We start from the raw sequence: 20,022 nt of genomic DNA, 5'->3' as shown, positions 1-20,022 counted from the left end.
TTTAATTTCATTATTTACCCAGGGGTCATTCAGGAGCAGGTTTTTCAGTTTCCATGTAGTTTTGTGATTTTCAGTGAGTTTCTTACTCTTGAGTTCTAATTTGATTGCCCTATGATCTGAGAGAATGTTCGTTATGATTTCAGTTCTTTTGCATTTGCTAAGGAGTGTTTTATTTCTGATTATGTGATCAATTTTAGAATAAGGACCAGGTGGTGCTAAGAATAATGCATATTCTGTTGTTATGGGGTGGAGAGTTCTGTAGGTATCTAATAGGCTCACTTGATCCAGAGCTGAGTTCAAGTCCAGAATATCTTTGTTAATTTTCTCTCAATGATCTAATATTGACAGTGGGGTGTTAAAGTCTCCCACAATTATTGTGTGGAAGTATACGTCTCTTTGTAATTCTCTAAGAACTTGTTTTATGAATCTGAGTGTTCCTGTATTGGATGCACGTATATTTAGGATAGCATTTTTTGTTGAATTGAACCCTTTAGCATTATGTAATGCCCTTTGTCTTTTTTCTTTTTTTATCTTTGTTGGTTTGAAGTCTGTTTTATCAGAAACCAGGATTGCAACCCTTGCTCTTTTCTGCTTTCCATTTGCTTGGTAAATTTTTCTCCATTCTTTTATTTTGAGCCTACATGTGTCTTTGCACATGAGATGGATCTCTTGAATACAGCACATTAATGGGTCTTGACTCTATCCAGCTTGCCATTCTGTGTCTTTTTATTGGGGCATTTAGTTCATTTACATTTAGGGTTAATATTATGTGTGAATTTCATCCTGCCATCATGATGCCAGCTGGTTATTTTGCAGACTTGTTGATGTAGGTGCCTCATAGTGTCATTGGTCTTTGTACTCCAGTGTGTTTTTGTAGTAATGTTTTTCCTTTCCATATTTAGTGCATCCTTCAGGAACTCTTGCAAGGTGGGTCCGGTGGTGACAAATTCTCTCAGGATTTGCTTATCTAAAAACAATTTTATTTCTCCTTCAAGTATGAAACTTACTTTGGCTGGATATGAAAATCTGGGTTGGAAATTCTTTTAAGAATGTTGAATACTAGCCCCTAATGTCTTCTGGCTTGTAGGGTTTCTGCTGAGAGATCTGCTGTTACTCTGATGGGCTTCTTTTGTAGGTGACCTACTGTTTCTCTCTGGCTGCCCTTGACATTTTTTTCCTTCATTCGACCTTGGAGAATCTGTGACTGTGTGTTGTGGGGTTGATCTTCTCATGGAGTATTTTACTGGGGTTCTCTGGATTTCCTGAATTGGAATGTTGGCCTGTCTTGCTAGGTTGAGGAAATTCTCCTGGATGATATCCTGGAGTATGTTTTCCAACTTGGCTCCATTCTCCCACTCTGTTTCAGGTACCCCAATCAGTCGTAGGTTCAGTCTTTTTACATAATCCCATAGTTCTTGGAGGTTTTTTTCATTCCTTTTCATTCTTTTCTGTCTGATCTTGTCTACCTATCTTACTTCAACAAGATAGTCTTAAAACTCTAAAATTCTTTCTCCTGCTTCGTCTATTTGGCTACTGATACTTGTGAAGTTCTCGTGTTGTTTTTCAGCTCCATTAGGTCATTTATGTTCCTCTCTGAACTGCTTATTCTGTTAACAGCTCCTTTAATATTTTATCATGGTTCTTAGCTTCTTTACATTGGGTTAGATCATGCTCCTTTAGCTCAGTGAAGGTTCGTTATTACCCACCTTCTGAAGTCTACTTCTGTAGGTTCATCCATCTCAGCCTCTGCCAAGTTCTGTGCCCTTGCTGGAGAGGAGCTGCAATCATTTAAAGGAAAAGAGGCACTCTGGCTTTTTGTTTTCAGCATTTTTTTTTTGTTGATTTTTTCTCAATTTTCATGAGTTCATCAAGCTTTGATCTTTGAGGCTGCTGAACTTCGGATGGGGTTCTTGTGGGGACTTTTGTTGATGCTACTGTTGTTGTTGCTTTCTGTTTGTTTTTCTTTTTAACAGCCAGGCCCCTCTTCCATAGGGATGCTGACATTTACTGGGGGTTCACTCCAGACCCTATTTGCCTGGGTTCCTCCTGTACCTGGAGGCATCACCAATGCAGGCTATCTGCTCCTTCCTCTGGAAGCTCCGTCCCAGAGGGGCACTGATCTGATGCCAGGGGGAATGCTCCTGTGTAAGGTATCTTGTGACCTCTGTTGTGGGAGGGGTTCTCACCCAGTCAGGAGGCATGAGATCAGGGACCTGCTTAACGAAGCACTCTGGCTGCCTCTTGGCAGAGGGGGTATGCTGTGCTGAAGGAAATCTCACTCATCTGGACCGCCCGGATTCCTCAGAGGCAGCAGGGGGAAGAGACTAAGTCTGCTGACACCACGGCTGTTCCTCCTGCCAGGGGCATTGTCCCAGGGAGATCAGAGTTCTGTCCGTAACCCCCTGGCTGGAGTTGCTGAAATCCCCACAGGGAAGCCCTGCCCGGTAAGGAGGCATGGGTCAGGGTCTGGCCTAAAGAGGCAGTCTGGCTATGATCTGCCACAGCTGCTGTGCTGCACTGTGGGGAATTCCTCTCGGATCCAAACCACCCAATCTCCCAGGCACTAGCAGGGGAAAATGGCAGACTGGGGCTCTGTTGCCTTAGGCAGCAGGCAGTCACAGTTACGACGGCCACCCCTCCCCCCCGGGAACTCGTAGTCTTAGGCAGTCTCCAGCCAAGTGGCCACGGAGAATCTGCACAGCTCTGTGCTTGGGACCCAAGGCCCTGGTGGTGTGGGTTCATGAGGGGAACTCCTGATCCACGGGTTGCACAGATCTGTGGAAAAAGCATGGTTTCCTGGGCAGGGTAGCAATATCACTCACCACCTCCCTTGGCTGGAGGGGGTGGGAGCTCCCCTTGCCCTGTGCGGCTCCCGGGTGGGTGGTCTCTCCACCCTGCTTTCACTCTCCATGGGTCACGTCAACCACCTAATCAGTCCCAGTGAGAGAACCTGGTACCTCAGTTGCTGGTGCAGGATTCACTCACCATTTTCGTTCTTCTCAGTGGGAGCCTCCAACTGCAGCTGTTTCTAGTCAGTGATCTTGGCCTCTCCTCACCCCTGGTAGCATTGAAATTTCTAAAGTTTTTCAAGCTTAAAACCATATGGATCTTTTGGAAAAAACTGTGCTCTCAAACCTATACTGTCTTGAATGTATAGGGCCTTGTCCTGAAGGTCTCAGACATTAATAAGTATCAGAACAACTTGAAGGGCTCATTAAAACAAAGTGCCAGGCCCCAATCCCAGAGTTTCTGAGTTAGTGGCTACACAGTAAGGATCAAGAATCTGCATTTCTATGACGTTCCCAGGTGATGCTGATGCTGCTGTTCTAGTTTGAGAATCACTGGTCTACAGCCACCCTTTCCCCTCGTGGATTCTGTGTGTTTATAAACTAATAAGTTGAGATGGATGGGCCTGACTGAGGCCCACTGGCAGAGAAGAGGCACCAGGTGGCCAAAGAAGAGAGCTCCATGGGGAGAGGAAGTCTGGAGTCAAGTGGGTGTTGGCAGTACTCAGGACTTTCTGTTCATTATGGCTCATGAGTTCTCAACTGAAAAAAAAAAATGATAAAAGATGGCAGGATCTGTAACATTGAGTTGTGAAGTAGGTGATGCCACTTATAATTCCTTTAATGTTTAGATTGCCTCAATACCCATGTATAATTCTGGGTTGGTCACATCACTGCTTTTCTGACATTTTTACACTCTTCTCCTGCCTCTTTGAACCTCACTCTAAAGTTCATCATCTTCATTCATTCACTTTTAATTCCATGGCCCCTGCAGGACATGCCATTGTCTCTCAGAAACTGAGCACTCTTTCCCTCCTCTACACTGGTAAGAGATCTGCTCCCCTTTATATGACCTCAACTGTTCTGAAAAAGGCACAAGCATTCACACGTGACTATGTAAAGGTGTTCATAAAATTGACAGAGCTTCTGTAATTCTCTGGAAACTCTAGCTTAAGCTCAAAGAACAAAAGCAGTGATAAACACATACACATGAATTTCCTTACATACTGCATTCCCATTGTTCTCAGATAGTTTTCTTAAATATCTTATTAATCAATGCTATTAGGAAAGCTATTGTCTTCAACAATAAGTATTTTGACATCTTAATACTGGATCTACACTATTTCTTTTTTATTTTTTAAAATTTATTTATTATTATTATACTTTAAGTTGTAGGGTACATGTGCACAACGTGCAGGTTTGTTACATATGTATACTTGTGCCATGTTGGTGTGCTGCACCCATCAACTCGTCATTTACATCAGGTATAACTCCCAATGCAATCCCTCCCTCCTCCCCCCTCCCCATGATAGGCCCCGGTGTGTGATGTTCCCCTTCCTGAGTCCAAGTGATCTCATTGTTCAGTTCCCACCTATGAGTGAGAACATGCGGTGTTTGGTTTTCTGTTCTTGTGATAGTTTGCTAAGAATGATGGTTTCCAGCTGCATCCATGTCCCTACAAAGGACACAAACTCATCCTTTTTTATGGCTGCATAGTATTCCATGGTGTATATGTGCCACATTTTCTTAATCCAGTCTGGCAAAGGATATGAACAGACATTTCTCAAAAGAAGACATTCATACAGCCAACAGACACATGAAAAAATGCTCATCATCACTGGCCATCAGAGAAATGCAAATCAAAACCACAATGAGATACCATCTTACACTATTTCTTAAATTATTTATAATGTTTTTTTCAAATATAATATTTAATAGGATGTTTTATGACAATGAGCAAACACTTCCATTTAGACTGAGCTATCTAAGTGGTGGCCCTGAATTGAGGAGTTCAAACTTGTTAAAGTAAAATACCAAAAACTCAGTTGGAGCATCCTCTGGAAATGGCTGTATTTTCAAATACATCTGAGTACTCCGTGTTTTTCCAGCATAACAATGGATCACAGAGAGAGCTGAATGATCTGATATCCTCCAAATCAGCTTGTTGGCCATGCAATTACTGAAACTGAGTAAGAACTCCCAACATTGAGAAGAAATGACCCAGACACGGGAAATCCTGCCTCATCAATACCCCAGTCAGTGTGAAAGATGAGAAGAGACACATACAAGATAAAAACACAAACCTCATTTACTTTCAACCACATGTGATCTTTATTTTCTCTTCTCCAACAGTCTCATAGGCTACTGAACCAGGCTTCTTATTAGAAAGAATAACAGAAACAAATGTGAGAGAGGAGCCAAAAAAACTTTTGTCCCTAGGAACAAAAATTATGAGACACCTACTGTGAATTTCAGAAACACCTTGGGAGGCTGAGGCAGGAGGATTGCTTGAGCCCAAGAGTTTAAGACCAGCCTGGGCAACATAGTGAGATCCTATCTCTACAAAAAATTTAAAACTTAGCTTGGCATGGAGGTACATGTCCTTTTTCCCAGATAATTGAGAGGCTGAGGTGGATCACTTAAGCCCAGAGACTGCAGTGAGCTGTGGTCCTGCCACTGCACTCCAGCCTGGGCGACAGAGAGAAGCCCTGTCTCAAAAACAAATAAAACACACACATATGCTCTTGCAAGCCTACAGATCATTCATTCACTCAACTGTAGGGGATTCATTTCCTGGAAATACTAAGAATAAGTGCTTTCTAGACTCTACAGATGGGGATTGGGAAAGGTACTCAAGACAGAAACGCATGGAAGCAGCAACTAGTGTAAAGACCAGCCTCAATTTAAAGGGACCCAAGGCATCGCTTTTCACCTTGGCCCCCAAAATGACCATGTACCACAACAATTGAGTTTACCTACAACACATATTTCCCTATCATTTCCATGTCTACTGGACACCAAATAAACATACTTATGACCATCTATGTATCTCTACATTTTTTTTTTTTTTTTTTTTTGAGACAGAGTCTCACTCTGTTGCCCAGGCTGGAGTGCAATGGCATGATCTCTGTTCACTGCAACCTCTGTCCTCTGGATTCAAGCAATCCTCCTGCCTTAGCTTCCCCAAATAGCTGGAACTACAGCTGATTTTTGTAGTTTTAGTAGAGATGGGGTTTTGTCATGTTGCCAGGCTGATCTCGAACTCCTGACTTACGTGATCTGCCTGTCTCAGCCTCCCAAAATGCTGGGATTATAGGCATGAGCCACTGCACCCAGCCACACTGTCTCTTTATATGGAGAATGTCTAGAAGGCAGGACCTGTGTCGATAAACATGGTTTGCCTCACATTAAATTCACTCCTTCTAGCCACCACACTAGGCAATGTGGACCTGTACCAATAGCTTGCTTCACCTACCAAGCTGCTGGCTGGGAAAGCTTCTGATGTTATGCTTTGAAAACTAGCTTGGGCAGGAAGAGACAGGAATTAACATTTACTGAGTATTAATAACTTGCCTCCCATTTTCTCATATGTTGTCCCATGTCATCCGCAAAATCCTCAAAATCCACAAACTGAAGAAACATTCTTGCAGATGTTACAACTAATTAACTTGGATTAATTATAATGATGACAAACTCCCTCCCATGCCTGGCTATCTGTCTGATTCCAAAGTTCATGTTCTTTCTACCATGTGAAGTCACTTTGGAATTCAAAATACGGAGATTTCAAATTAATCTTTCCTCTGGAGAACAATTATATTCAATAAAATTGTTCTGGAGGCCACCTAGGCCTTGTCCTTTTTTACTGAATCCCATCAATGGTACACAGGACTGCCGCATCTGCCTGGGAATTGTGACCTCCTGCCTGGCAGGTCACCAATGGCCACAGGCTTTAGAACATTTCACACAGTGTGGAGGGTGAGGAACCAGAATGAGAAGGTCAACATAAAAGCAAAGTATTGCATTTGATTATTTCCTTTCCATAATATTTTGAAACCTTGATCCTAAGTTCTTTTTTCCCCCTCTTCAAGCTATTCTTGGCTTTTATTTCATTATAGTTAATATATGTTCAAACAAAATCTTTAGAAACAAAACAAGTAGATCACAACTAGAGATCACATTTATTCTGAACACAAAAGTTCAAGACTTCGTGTTAGAATTTTGTTAGGTTAAAATTAAATGCTAGTGATATTAGAGGTACGTGCAAACAATTTCCCATCACTCCTGATTATGAATCTGCATTTGTCTTTTGAAATAGATAAAAACTGAAACTTAAGCCAAGGTAAACTTTGTTGGAAAACTTAAAATAGCTTCATTAAATTCTCCCATAAAAGGCCAGTTATTTATAAAAATGAGATTATAAAGAGAACACTTTATCTTCTTGCATTTAGTGCATACTTTTCAAAATTTTATATTCACATATAGATACTAACTTTGAGCACATATAACTCATAAATGTTAGAAATATGTAAAGAAAATAATGTAAATCGTTTTAACTTTACTCATATATAAAGCAGTTTATTGTGAATACACACAGAAACTAGCACAAAAGCTATATATTCATTATAACATTTATCAAGACCTGTGTGATTATCTTCCACATTAAAAACAGACCTTTACGAGCACCCCAAAATTCTTCCCCTGTACAAATGCATTCACTCACGATTGTTATTTTCTTTAAATAAAATTGTTTTGCTTATACAGAAAGATCACCTTGGTTGTAATGTCCAAGTTACTCATGTGATCCACATATATATCAATGCTGTATGTGCATATAATTTATATATTCATATGCATACAATATGGGTAAAAACACATTTATCCATTTATCTAAATAAGCATGAATGTACTTCATAACGGCAATCACCAAGTGTTTCTACTATCATGCGTCCTGTGCTCTGTTTCCACAAACCTGAGATGACCCATTTCATTGAGAGATTCCAAAGAAAAAAATTGACTTGGAGAATCACCATAACCACCCTGTTCCTCCTTTTCAAAACTGTACGATTCCTCCTTAGTAATTTATACATGGAAGTTGGATAGATTACTAAGATGTTGGCTAATGATAATGTTGGCTAATGATAAATGAATGTTTGACTCTTACTATCTTAGAAACCGTTTGGTTAGTCATACATTCCTAAAATTCTACTGACCTCAAAATAACACACTTACAACATTGGCATCATGTACTAAAACCTTTGCTAGAATTTTAAAAGTTGAAAATCAAAGTAAAAATTACTGAATCACAAATCCGTATGACCCTGAGGTTTTAGTCTTGTCCTTAATATTTTAAAGCACATGCTGACTTTAAAATAAGTGGGATATTATTAAAAGCATGAAGAATATAGAAGTCAGCCATACATCTAACCAGCCAGGCCTTTGAGCTATAATATTACATACCAACCCTGTATCTGAATTTGAGCCTCTGTCTGAGAGGGGCTACCTGGTCCAATGCCTCCCCTACTTTTCAGTACACTGCTTCAAAGCAGTGATTCTCAGAGTGTGGTCTCTAGCATCAGCATCATCTGGAAACTTGCTAGAAATGCAAAAGTTTTGGCTCCACCCAAGACCTGTGGGATCAGGAACTCTGGACGTGGGGCCAGCAGGCTGTGTTTTCACAAGCTCTCCAGGTCATTTCTGATGTCCACTGTAGAGAATGAGACTCCACCTGGCCCCAGATCTTGAGCTGTGTAGCCTGGAATTCACAGTCTGTACATTTTCTGTCTCCCAATAATAGACCATGCATATAGAAATGCTCTCTTGAGCATAAGGAGGGAAGGATAAAAGTAGTAATGGCACCAAGGCTTAGAAGAAAACAAACCCCAAAACCCATTTTCCCTCATTTTTTATTCCCAAATTGAAAACTATTACGGATTTTTAGAGAGGTGAATAAAATGTTACATGATAGCTCCTTCACACCAGTTTCGAATCCCCAATTTCCCCAAATAATATCTCAAGTCTATATAACAGAAAGATTTGTAAAAACGGCACTAAAATGTCTTTGATCTTAGATGAGGCATTCAGCATGCTGTAGTTCTGCCTTCAACAGTAATGAAATCGACAGCATCGTGAAGCCTTCATGCTGGAAAGATAAACATTGAGACTGTCAACGTCGGTGAGTTGAGACTGTGTTGGAGACTTGACAGGAAGATGGTATTCAACGAGTATGGACTCTTTTTTGTAGGTTTTTCCTCAGTAGTAATTATAGAAATTCAAATTAAAAACACAGTGAATTATTTCACACCCAGACTGGCAGAAATGTAAAAGCCTGGCATTACCGGGTGTTAGTGAAATTCTCATACTCTGCTGTTGCAAGTGAAAATTAGCATAATCACCATGAAAAGGAACATGCAATGCATAGCCAAGGTGAAAGTGTGCACATTACCCCTGGCAGCTCCAGTCTGAAATATGGGAGGGGATGGGAAAACCGAGAAATTCAAGCATATGAGTATAAAGTCACTGTAGCACTGCTCTTAATAGCTAAAAAATTTGGAAGCAACCGGAATGTTCATCAACAGAATATATAAATTGTGACATACTCATACAGAGAAATATTACATGTATTAAAGAATGTAAAACATTAAAATGATGTATAAGAATAGGTACAGTCATGATACCATTTATGTCAAAGATTAAATACTTGAAAAATAGTTTTTATTGCTAAGAAAAACATACATATATTAGTATAAGGACATTTATCAGAAATAATAAAATCCAAATTTAGGATAGTGTATACCCTTTTTTTCCTGAAGAAAAAGTGTGTTACCCAAGCTGGTCTTGAACACCTGAGCTCAAGCAATCCTCCTGCCTTGGCTTCCCAAAGCGTTTGGATTACAGGCATAAGCCACGGTGCCTGGCTGGTGTGTAATTCTATGAGGGGGAGAAAGAAACGAAGGTTTCAATATTGTTTGTAATGTTTCATTTTCTTTTCAGATGAATATAAGGTATTTTTTATGATATTCTTTAACATTTGTAAAGGTCTGAAATAATTCATTAAAAAACCATAATAGGTTTTGAGTCTAGAAAGATAGGAATATCAATTCTAGCCGTTACTAATAGTGAAACTTTGATCAAATTGACCTTTATGAGCTTTCATCTTCTCATCTGGTATGCAAGAGTCTGACAGTGTGCCATCTGTAAGGTGCCCAGCATCTGCACAGAGCCTGGAAGGCTCACGGCAGGCACTTGGACAATCTGTGTATCATTTCCCTGGGCTCCATCTCCTCCTCCTCTCCCTTTTCCACACCGTGAGCACCACCTCCAGCAATTCCTTCAATGACTCACTCCTCCAAATTCTGAAGCACGGGCATGAGACTGGCTTGTATTTGGAAATACCGAAGACAATTTCAAAAAGATTTCTATGTTCAAAGGAAAAGAAGGTTGTCTTGGGCTGGGAAAATGTGAACTTTCTCAGAAAAATAAAAGAATAACAAAGTGCCAGGGGAATTGCAACTTGGCAGTGGTCAAAGTGTATATGACAAATAGAATGACCAATGCAATAGCCATGAAAACATGTACTCAATAGGCATCTCCATTTCTTGACACTAAGTCAACAACATAAAGGAACATTTGACTGGGTGCGGTCGCTCACGCCTGTAATCCCTGCACTTTGGGAGGCCAATGTGGGCAGATCATGAGGTTAGGAGATCGAGACCATCCTGGCCAACATGGTGAAGACCCATCTCTACTAAAAATACAAAAACAAATAATAATAAACTGGGCCTGGTGGCATGCACCTGTAATACCAGCTACTTGGGAGGCTGAGGCAGGAGAATCATTTGAACCTGGGAGGCGGAGGTTGCAGTGAGCAGAGATCATGCCACTGCACTCCAGACTGGCAACAGAGCGAGACTGACTCAAAAAAAAAAAAAAAATTGATGTTTTTCCTGTTTCTGCACACTCATAAACTATAAAAAGCAAAGTTAATTCTTAGCAGATAGCCCCTGGGTATACTCAGAAGACTTCTGATCTTATCAGCTAAAGACTTAAAAACTATCTTTTGGGCTGGAGTTTTTCACTCCATTTTATATTAGTTCTGATCTGTTTTCAAGACTACCACTTTCTAATCTTGTCTCTAAATTTCAAACTCAGATTCTGGAGTACTCTATCATATAGTCTCTGTGGCATAATGCCAGCCAAAGCAAGATGACATATACTCAGAGTGTGGCTGATATGGTTTGGCTGTGTCCCCACCCAGATCTCATCTTGAACTGCAGCTCTCATAATTCCCACATGTTGTGTGAAGGATCTGGTGAAAGATAATTGAATCATGGGGGCAGTTTCTCCCATACTGTTCCCACTGTAGTGAATAAGTCTTGTGAGATCTGGTGGTTTTATAAGAGGAAAACCCTTTTGCTTGGTTCTCATTTTCTTGCCTGCCGCCATGTAAGATGTGCCTTTTGCCTTCCACCATAATTGTGAGGCCTCCTCAGCCACATGGAACTGTGAGTTCATTAAACCTCTTTTTCCTTATAAATTATCCAGAGTGGGGTATGTCTTCATCAGCAGTGCGAAAATGGACTAATACAGTGACTGACAAGTTTCTTACTTCAGCAAGTATATAAAGTGTACAGGCTTCAACGTGTCACCTCAAAAGGAATTTGGTGAATCCTCATTCTGTTTAACACATTTTTCGATCTCATTCAAACTTGAATGCATCACATACCTCAAGAGAATCTGGTTCACAGCTCCAACCTCTCCTAGGAGTGTGCCCTTGAGCAAGTCACTTAACCTCTTGTATGTCACTTTCCCATTTGTAAAGTAGAGATAATAACAGTGCTTATTTTCCAGGGGTATTACGGGGACTAAACGAGTTACTTAAAAACTCCTTGAAGAGTACATAGCACATAGTAAATGAAAAATCTACTTTTTAGAATGTGCTTAAAAACAAGCTAAATTGTCAAAACAAGGTGGCACTAAAGCAAAACAGCTTGTCACTAAATACGTCCAATAAGATAACGCACCTAAACACTTATGGTCCCATAAATCAAGGATGTCAAGAACAACATGAGTACATTTAAATCTATTATTGAATAGCTACAGTGAAAGCTATAAAACGAGTGAGTTCATTCTCAAAAACTCCACAGTAAATTCCCAAAGTATCCCAAACTTCAAAGAACTTCAAAGATATGTTCATCCTCAGTTGCCAAAATATACATGCACATTTGTTTCCTCTTAATTTCCATTTCTAAGTGTCCCTGATAAAGTTATTTTTCCTGGGAACAGCTGAACGCCATTAAACAGTTTGGTATCTATTACTGGGATACTTTGAAAGGGCATGACACGATGCTAAGAAGCAAATCTATCAGCTGATGTTTCCTAAAGTTGCCCTGTCCATAGAGCATACATATTTTCTTGGCCATCTGATTAAGTAACACAAATTTCCCAAAGGACAGTTTAATGACATTGAAATATCTGTACTTCACTATGGGAATTACTAGCCAAAGGGTGATACACATGACATCCTGGGGAAAAAAAAAGCCTGACGTGAGGAGGGAGAAGAGACAACAGTCAAAAGTGGCCCTATGTTGTAAATATGCCGGTGACATTTACAGGCAACTTCTTAAGTTGGATGAGCCTGACAGAATTTAGAGGTTTGTGATAGGCAGACATCTACAATGATCCCAATGATTCCAGCTTCCTGGTATTTATGTCCCTGTGTCATCTCCTCCCATTGGAGGGTAGGGACTTATTTCTAACCAGCAGATATGGCAAGGTGACAAGAAATCACTTCCATGATTAGGTTATAAAAGACTAGGCTGGGTGCAGTGGCTCACGCCTATAATCCCAGCACTTTGGGAGGCCAAGACAGAAGGACCGCTTGAGGCCAGGAGTTTGAGACCAGCCTGGACAACAAAGCAAGATGCCATCTCTAGAAAAATAAAAAACTAGCCAGACACAGTAGCATGCACCTACAGTCCCAGTTACTCAAGAGGCTGAAGCAGGAGGACCGCTTGAGCCCAAGAGGTCAAGGATACATGGACCTATGATTATGCCACTGCACTCCATCCTGGGCTATAGGGCAGGACTCTGCCTAAAGAGAAAAAAAAAAAAAACACAAAACACCATGAAAATAAAGTAATGACAGACTGTGACCACCATCTTGCTGGCTCTCCCCGGGGCCTTGTGGCTTGCATGCTTCGATGAAGAACACTGCCACACTGAATAGGCACATTTCAAGGAATTGAGAGTGGGCGACAGTCGGTGAAGAACTAAGGCCCTTTGTCCAACGCCCCAGGAGAAACTGAATCCTGCCTACAACCATATGAGTCTGGAAGCAAATCCTTTAACCTTAGAACAGCTATGGTTCAGCTGACACCTTATTATAGCCTATGAGGGACTCTGAAGTAGAGGACTCAGCTAAACAGGGTCCAAATTCCTTATCAACAGATACGAAGGGTAAGAAACACATGTTGTTTTAAGCTGCTAAGTTTTGGAGCATTTTGTTTTACAGTAATAGATAATAACTAATACAAATGATGAAAATCAGACAAGGCATAAGGCTACTGGCAGTAACATCATTGTGATTCTCTAAGGCTGGATTCATCTGACCTTATCTTCTGGTTCCTTAAAACTCCCATTTAAATTAAAATGTAAAATTCCTTTTCTTTCAAAGCTTACATTGCATAAATATGCTCTAAAACTCACATAAGAATCAACCAAAATTTTCAATTGGTCATGTTTTTCCAGACTAATATTTTTGTTTAATTTTACTTTCTATGGAGTCTTGTTTGCTTTTGAAAAACAATTTATAACAAATAAGCTTTTTTCAAATTCTATATGTTCTTGCCCCATGGAGAATTCTATTTGGTAAATTCTCCCTACCCACTAATCTCTAGAATTCTCTTTGATGAATTTAGTTGACTTAAAGATCAGTGTATAATCTCAGACCCATATAATTTTGAGTTCCAAAATAAACTTTTCATTTCTTTTGATAAAGTAATAAGAAATAGCAAGCATTTATAAATGATTAGAATATATTTAATTCACTAATACTATCTCTGAAAAATTGATGAACTTATTGTAAGTACTCCTTAACATTTCCTCCATTGAGAAAAATAAATTATAGAAGGCAATTAACATGAGACTATTTTTTTGTTGGTTTTTAGTATTCTTCATAATGGATCAAACCCAAGAAGCCAGCAGCTTAATTTTCATCCATTATCTGAGAAAATTACATATAAAATATTAATAATATATAAATATTATATAGGACCCAGAGAGGCAGTACAATTTACATCCCCTATAAATAAATTGAAATAATTCAGGGTCAAATGTGTTCCAGTGAAGCTGAGCCCATGTGTCCATGTTCCAGCTGAACTGTGGCCAACCTTGGTATGAAGTGTGTGTGGTAATAGGGAGGAGGGAAATAGCGGGTGTTGCTGTCATTCTATTTTTTTGTTTTTGTTCCTTTTGGACTTCCTACAGTTTCAAACTGCAGTGGTTTAGTCCTCTTCTCCCCACTGATTTTCTTAACATGAGTGCTTACACAAATGAACCCAATCTTTTTGTGCTGCAAGATTTTATTCTTCCCAAATGAATTCATGTTCTTAAAACAGGTGTTGGCAAACTGGCTCTGTTTTGTTTGGAACACAGACATGCCCTTTATTTCCATATCATTTACTTACTTTCAGGTCACAACAGCAGAGTTAAGTACTTGTAACAGATTACAGAACCCGTAAACCCTGAAATACTTAATGTCTGGTCTTTACAGAAGAAGTTCATCAATTCCTGCCCAAAACATCATGATAGAGACTCTAAGAAACTAACAGTGTCTGTCCAGCCAGTGCTTTAGAAGAAAGTAGTTGGGCTGCTGGAAAAATATCAACTCCAAGACCTAGTCCCTAGAGGCGGGAAGAATCACATAAGAATCTTTCCTTCAATCCTTCTCATGTGGGAATATTGGGCGATTCATTTAAGCTTTCTGAGATAGTTCTTCACTTACACAATGAGATCATCATGTCATTAATCTGTCAGAGTTGCCATAATGACATTATAATTTACATGTGGTAGCTTTGCAAAATACTCACCTTTTCGTTGTTTAGTAGGATGATGTCTACTATTACACTTGAATTAAGTGGAATTGTTTTGAGAGACTTTGTTCACTTGAATTATATTCAGTACTCTAAGTCAGAGAAGAAAGAAAAATCATGACAAATGTTCTGATGGGAAACTGAAAATAAGGACAAACAGGAGAATTTTAAAAATCGTATGTCAGGGAGGTTTATACCAAACATAGGCAAAAAATTCTACATTAAATAATTTAAGTGGAGCTTTGTAATAATGAGGCAGAGATACAGGGATCATTTGGAATCAAAATGGATTCACTAAGAACAAGCAGTTCCAAATATCCTCACCATCTTCTTGGAGAGGGTCAGTAGCCTGGTGGCTACTTCAGTAGACATGTGGAGTTTCCAGAAAAAGGAGGTATAGCATAGTTCTGAATGCTGTTATTCAGATCTTCCTAGAAACAGGATTCAGTCCTAGGTGTCCATATTTAAGGGTCACTGATAGCTGGAGCCATCTCATGGAGATCAGCAGGAGGAGTGAGGAAACCACAAAACTGGGCCATTGGAAGAAGAGTTGAAGGGAAAGAGTTCGGAAAAGAAAGACATAAGATAACACATTCTGTGTTCAAATCGGTGAGGGGATGTGATGGAGAAGACGGATTAGCCTTCTTCCAGCAGCTGCTGTCACCAAGCAAGGTTAGAATTCAAGAGTCCAGATGCCAGGAGACACTTCTGCTTAATTAAAAAAAAAAATTGTGACCAAGCATGGTGGTTCATGCCTATCATCCTGGCACTTTGGGAGGCTGAGGTGGGTGGATAGCTTGAGCCCAGGAGTTCGAGACTGGCTTGGGCAACATGGTGAGACCCTGTTTTACAACAAATACAAAAATTAGCCGGGTATGGTAGAGTGCCTGTAGTCCCAGCTGCACCGGAGGCTGAGGTGGGAGGATCACCTGAGCCCAGGAGGTCGAGGCTGCAGTGAGCTATGACTGTGTCACTGCACTCTAGCCTAAGTGACAGAGCGAGATCCTCTCTCTCTCTCAAAACAAAAACAAAAACAAAAAAGTTCCCTATAATTTGAGCTAACCTTAAAGAACTAAGCCTTCTCAGTGCTGTCTGGGTGCCCTATTGCTAGAGATATTCAGGTAGAAACCGAACGTCTTCTACATGCTAGTATTAAAATTCTTGAAGAACTTAAGGGGTATCCAGACAGTACGAGATCTAATAGCCTTCTGCAACACGAGATTCCAGAATTTCTATGAACACATGGCATGATAAATTATATCCCACAAAGGCAGAATTCTGTTTCTCAAAACAAACCTAAAGCATCAAGGATGAGAAATTAGATAAAATGAAAGCAACAGATTTTTAAAATGATAAAAACAGACACTTAAAAAAAATTCCCATAATAGATCAGAAGTGATACTATCAGCTTAATAGGGCTGATAAGAAAGTCATCCTTAATGTTCTATTCCACCATATGTATCTGAAAAAATGGAATATATTAAAAGAGGCAGGCACTGTTTTAAAGAATTTATGTAACAGTGCTGGGAAACTAGTACCACTGCTAAAATGTGCCTGGCCAAGAGAGTCCAAGAAAGTATGGAACTGAGGGTGCTTTGGAATGGCTCTGAAGTGCCATTTCCCACACATCCCTTCCTCCCCACAGGTAGTAATTCTAACTTCCTCTCCTCCTGGTGCCACAGGAGAAGTGCCTGATAGAGCTGAACCTCTTCTGAAGCTCTCACCCACCAGCATCCCTCTTTCTCATGGCTGGCCACATATGGCTTCCCCCATGACTACTGAACTCTCGAACCCCACTAGGGACGAAGGCTGATGTCTCCAAGATCTCGCCAAACCCAGGCCACCCAGAAAGTGGCCTTTTCCCTCTTTTTAAAAATTCTTAAAAATTTTTAAAGTAACAAGCCAACAAGTATAACTTGGATTCTCCTCCAAATTTTGGCTTCCTTCTCAGGAAGCCTTGGATTGCTCTAGTTGAATCCCAATGCTTTCATACTTTACACTAAAAGTTACCTGGGAAGCTGGTTAAGATGCAGAGTCCAGGGCCCTACCCTTGACTGGCAGGAGCCTAGGATTCTACATAAATGACCTCCTCCTGAACTTAATGTAGGTGATCCCCGCACCACACCTGAAGAAATCCTGCTAATAAATCTACAATTCTGTGCCAGGCCTGTGCAAACATTCCTTAAACACTATTTAGGGAAAGTTTTAAGTGAAATATGCAGTATTAAAGTATTTTGATTGTTTTCCTCCCAGAAAAAGACTTAAAATTTTCAATATGGCTAATATTTAGGATGTAAAAACAGTTTGATTATGTACATATGATTTTTCAGGTAAGCTGTGCAACTTAGAAAAAATGCTGGCTAAGGTGAAGACAAGGATTGTATCTGTAAAACTAATGCAAGAATCTGAAAGCAATGACAGGGACACTCGTAGTTCTGGGATTCTCAGTCTGTGTTTAAACGAGCATCACCACCTTTCATGCAAAATGTCAAATTTCAAACACGTATTCTGGAAGCAGGGGTTTATTATGTTTGGTTTTTGTAGTCTATGAAAATAGGCTTTCCTTAGAAAGTAAAGTACTAACTGCTCTATTTAAATTTTATCTACATTCATTCTGTAACACACACAAACTAATTTAATGTATCAAGTATCTATCAGAAGATAACAAATAAGCAGCTGATTTCAAAGCACAACAGGAATACTTTAATTGTATCAGCTACATAGCAGGTGATGTTTCTAACTCCCAGAAAGAAGGAGAGCTGATTTACTAAGCTCCTTTTTGGCCTCCTTGAAGCGTAACTGATCCTTTCCATGGAACCATAAAGCAAAATAGTATCACTCTAACTGTACTTGTCTGCTAAAAACCCATTGCTGTAGGCTGCTTTTTGTTAAGAAATTTTAAAGTTAACCCTCACCATTATGAAATAAAAACTCTATATCCCTGAATGATTGCTTTTTCCTTACAAAAAGGACACGATTTTATACCATCCTGCAAATGATCTTTTCAAACTAAATAAGATGTACTTTTGCAGCTCACATGCACCCAACCTTGCAGGTGCTCTAAACTAGAAGAGGGATGTTTTTCTCTCAGGTCCTTCCTTTTCCCTTTCTAGGTCCTCTTTTCCACTGATGTAGTTTCAAGAGCTTCACATCACAAAATGAAGAGTTAAAGACATTGTTGTCTTCCTTAGTAAGGAGATGAGGGGAGATGCGGGAAGAAGAGGGAAAGAGGTGGGAAATGGATGGCAAAGATTTGTCTGTATGAGAAAGAAAGGGCATTTTTTAAATGCTGGTTCTGACTTGTATCACAGAAATTCATCTGGGTCTATTTTTCCATTATACCTTTCAAGAGGAAACCCTGGTTTGATTTGTACCCATTTCTACATTAGTGTTAGGGAATGCAATGAATAGTTGATAATGAATTGAAACATTTAGATGACTATCAGGTAGAGACATAACTTTTGAAAACCTTCACAACCTAATATGAAGTTTAGTTCCAGACACTGACAAAACAGAATGTATGAAGTTTTATGTTAATACAATCAATATACAATTGAAAGACCTCAGAACAAAAGGTACGCCTTTTATTTAAATTACTAGTTATTCACAGGCCTTAATTTTTCCAGAATATAAAATAAGCAGAAGAGGGCCAAGAGGGTACAAAGAGAAAGGTTCCATAGGCAGATCTTCAGATATCCATGGGAGTTTCCTGGACTCTCTTACACGGTATCTTGCTATAAATATATGCATTTATATGTGTGTGTGTGTTAAAGGAGATGTCAACTCTCCCCCTATAATGACAGTAAATACATATTCATTATAAAAGACTCCAAATATTCAGAAGTATGTAAAAAACAAACTAAGTATGCACTCTCAACACAATTTCACTTCTCATTCAGACCCTTTTCTCTATATAGGTGTGAGTACCCACAACATTTTTGTTTTCCTGGAAATGATTACCCATAATGCACATTATTCCACTCAAAATATTTGGTATATCATTCCACATCAGTACATACAGATTTAACTAATGTTATAATTAGATTATGGCTACTAAATATTTACTAGTATAGATTTATCATTTACCCATTCCCTGACTCAGGGACTTTCATGTTCTAATTTATTGCGATTACAAATAATGAAATAGCAATGATGTGGTTTGGCTGTGTCCACACCAAAATCTCATCTTGAATTGTACTCCCATAATTCCCATGTGTTGTGGGAGGGACCCAGTGGGAGATCATTTGAATAATTTGAACATACTGTTCTCATGATAGTGAGTAAGTCTCAAGATATCTGATGGTTTTATCAGGGGTTTCTGCTTTTACATCTTCCTCATTTTCTCTTGCCACCACCATGTAAGAAGTGCCTTTCGCCTTCCACCATGATTCTGAGGACTCCCCAGCCATGTGAAACTGTAAGTCCAATTAAACCTTTTTCTTCCCAGTCACGGATACATCTTTATCAGCAGTGTGAAAACAAACTAATACAATCAACATCCCCATATAATGCATTCTAGGGAGCTTATAAGAGTATCTTTATATGTAGAAGTGGAATTGGCCCAGTCATGAACTTTTTCTCTTTTGAAATGCATTGACAACCCTTTAAAAGGGTCAATCTATGCTCTCATCAAAACGTATGAGATTCTTCTATAAGCTTAACACTAGATGTTAACTATATGCTGAATATTTGTAGATTTTCCAATGAAAATAGCCTTTCATTTTCATTTGCATTTCTTTGACTAATGAAGTTGTATATTTTTTATGTTTATTAGTCATCCCTATTGCATCAATAAACTGCCTCTTCGTATCTGTAGTAGACTGTTACATTGAGGGCTTCTCATGAATCACCTCTCATACTCACACTCTAATGTTATCACCTCCTACACTGGCTCTGGGCTCGGCCATGTGACTTCTTTCTGGTCAGTAGGGAATTAGTCATCATAGCCCAAGCAGAGGCTTGATAAGTGTTTGTACAGTGGGGCTGTTATCTTTGAGTAGCTCCCTCTTAGAACCCTATGCCATTTCACAGAGGCCCAGTTCCCTGCAGGAAAGACTATATGAAGAAAGAGAAGTCTGGCTGTTCCAGTCATTCCAGCTGAGGTCCCAGACATGTGAGTGAAAAAGACCTCTTGGACATCTAGTCCC

The 20,022-nt window shown here is 39.6% G+C and overlaps 1 protein-coding gene and 1 long non-coding RNA gene across 6 annotated transcripts in view; both read right to left on the bottom strand.

The window, feature by feature from the left end:
- Window positions 1-20,022, bottom strand: part of CCBE1 (collagen and calcium binding EGF domains 1) — a 287,475-nt gene that overhangs the window by 114,258 nt on the left and 153,195 nt on the right. The gene's annotated exons all lie outside the window — the stretch shown is intronic.
- Window positions 1,445-20,022, bottom strand: part of LOC141409039 (uncharacterized) — a 67,815-nt gene continuing 49,237 nt past the window's right edge. The window contains exon 2 of the long non-coding RNA XR_012427190.1: window positions 1,445-15,583. This is a non-coding gene — a long non-coding RNA (uncharacterized lncRNA). The remainder of the gene's footprint in view (window positions 15,584-20,022) is intronic.

This window comes from Macaca fascicularis, chromosome 18 (assembly GCF_037993035.2).
Source record: "Macaca fascicularis isolate 582-1 chromosome 18, T2T-MFA8v1.1".
In the NCBI taxonomy this organism is placed as follows: Eukaryota; Metazoa; Chordata; class Mammalia; order Primates; family Cercopithecidae; genus Macaca; species Macaca fascicularis.
Note: the sequence above shows the minus strand (reverse complement) of the source record. Positions and strands in the feature narration are given on the sequence as shown.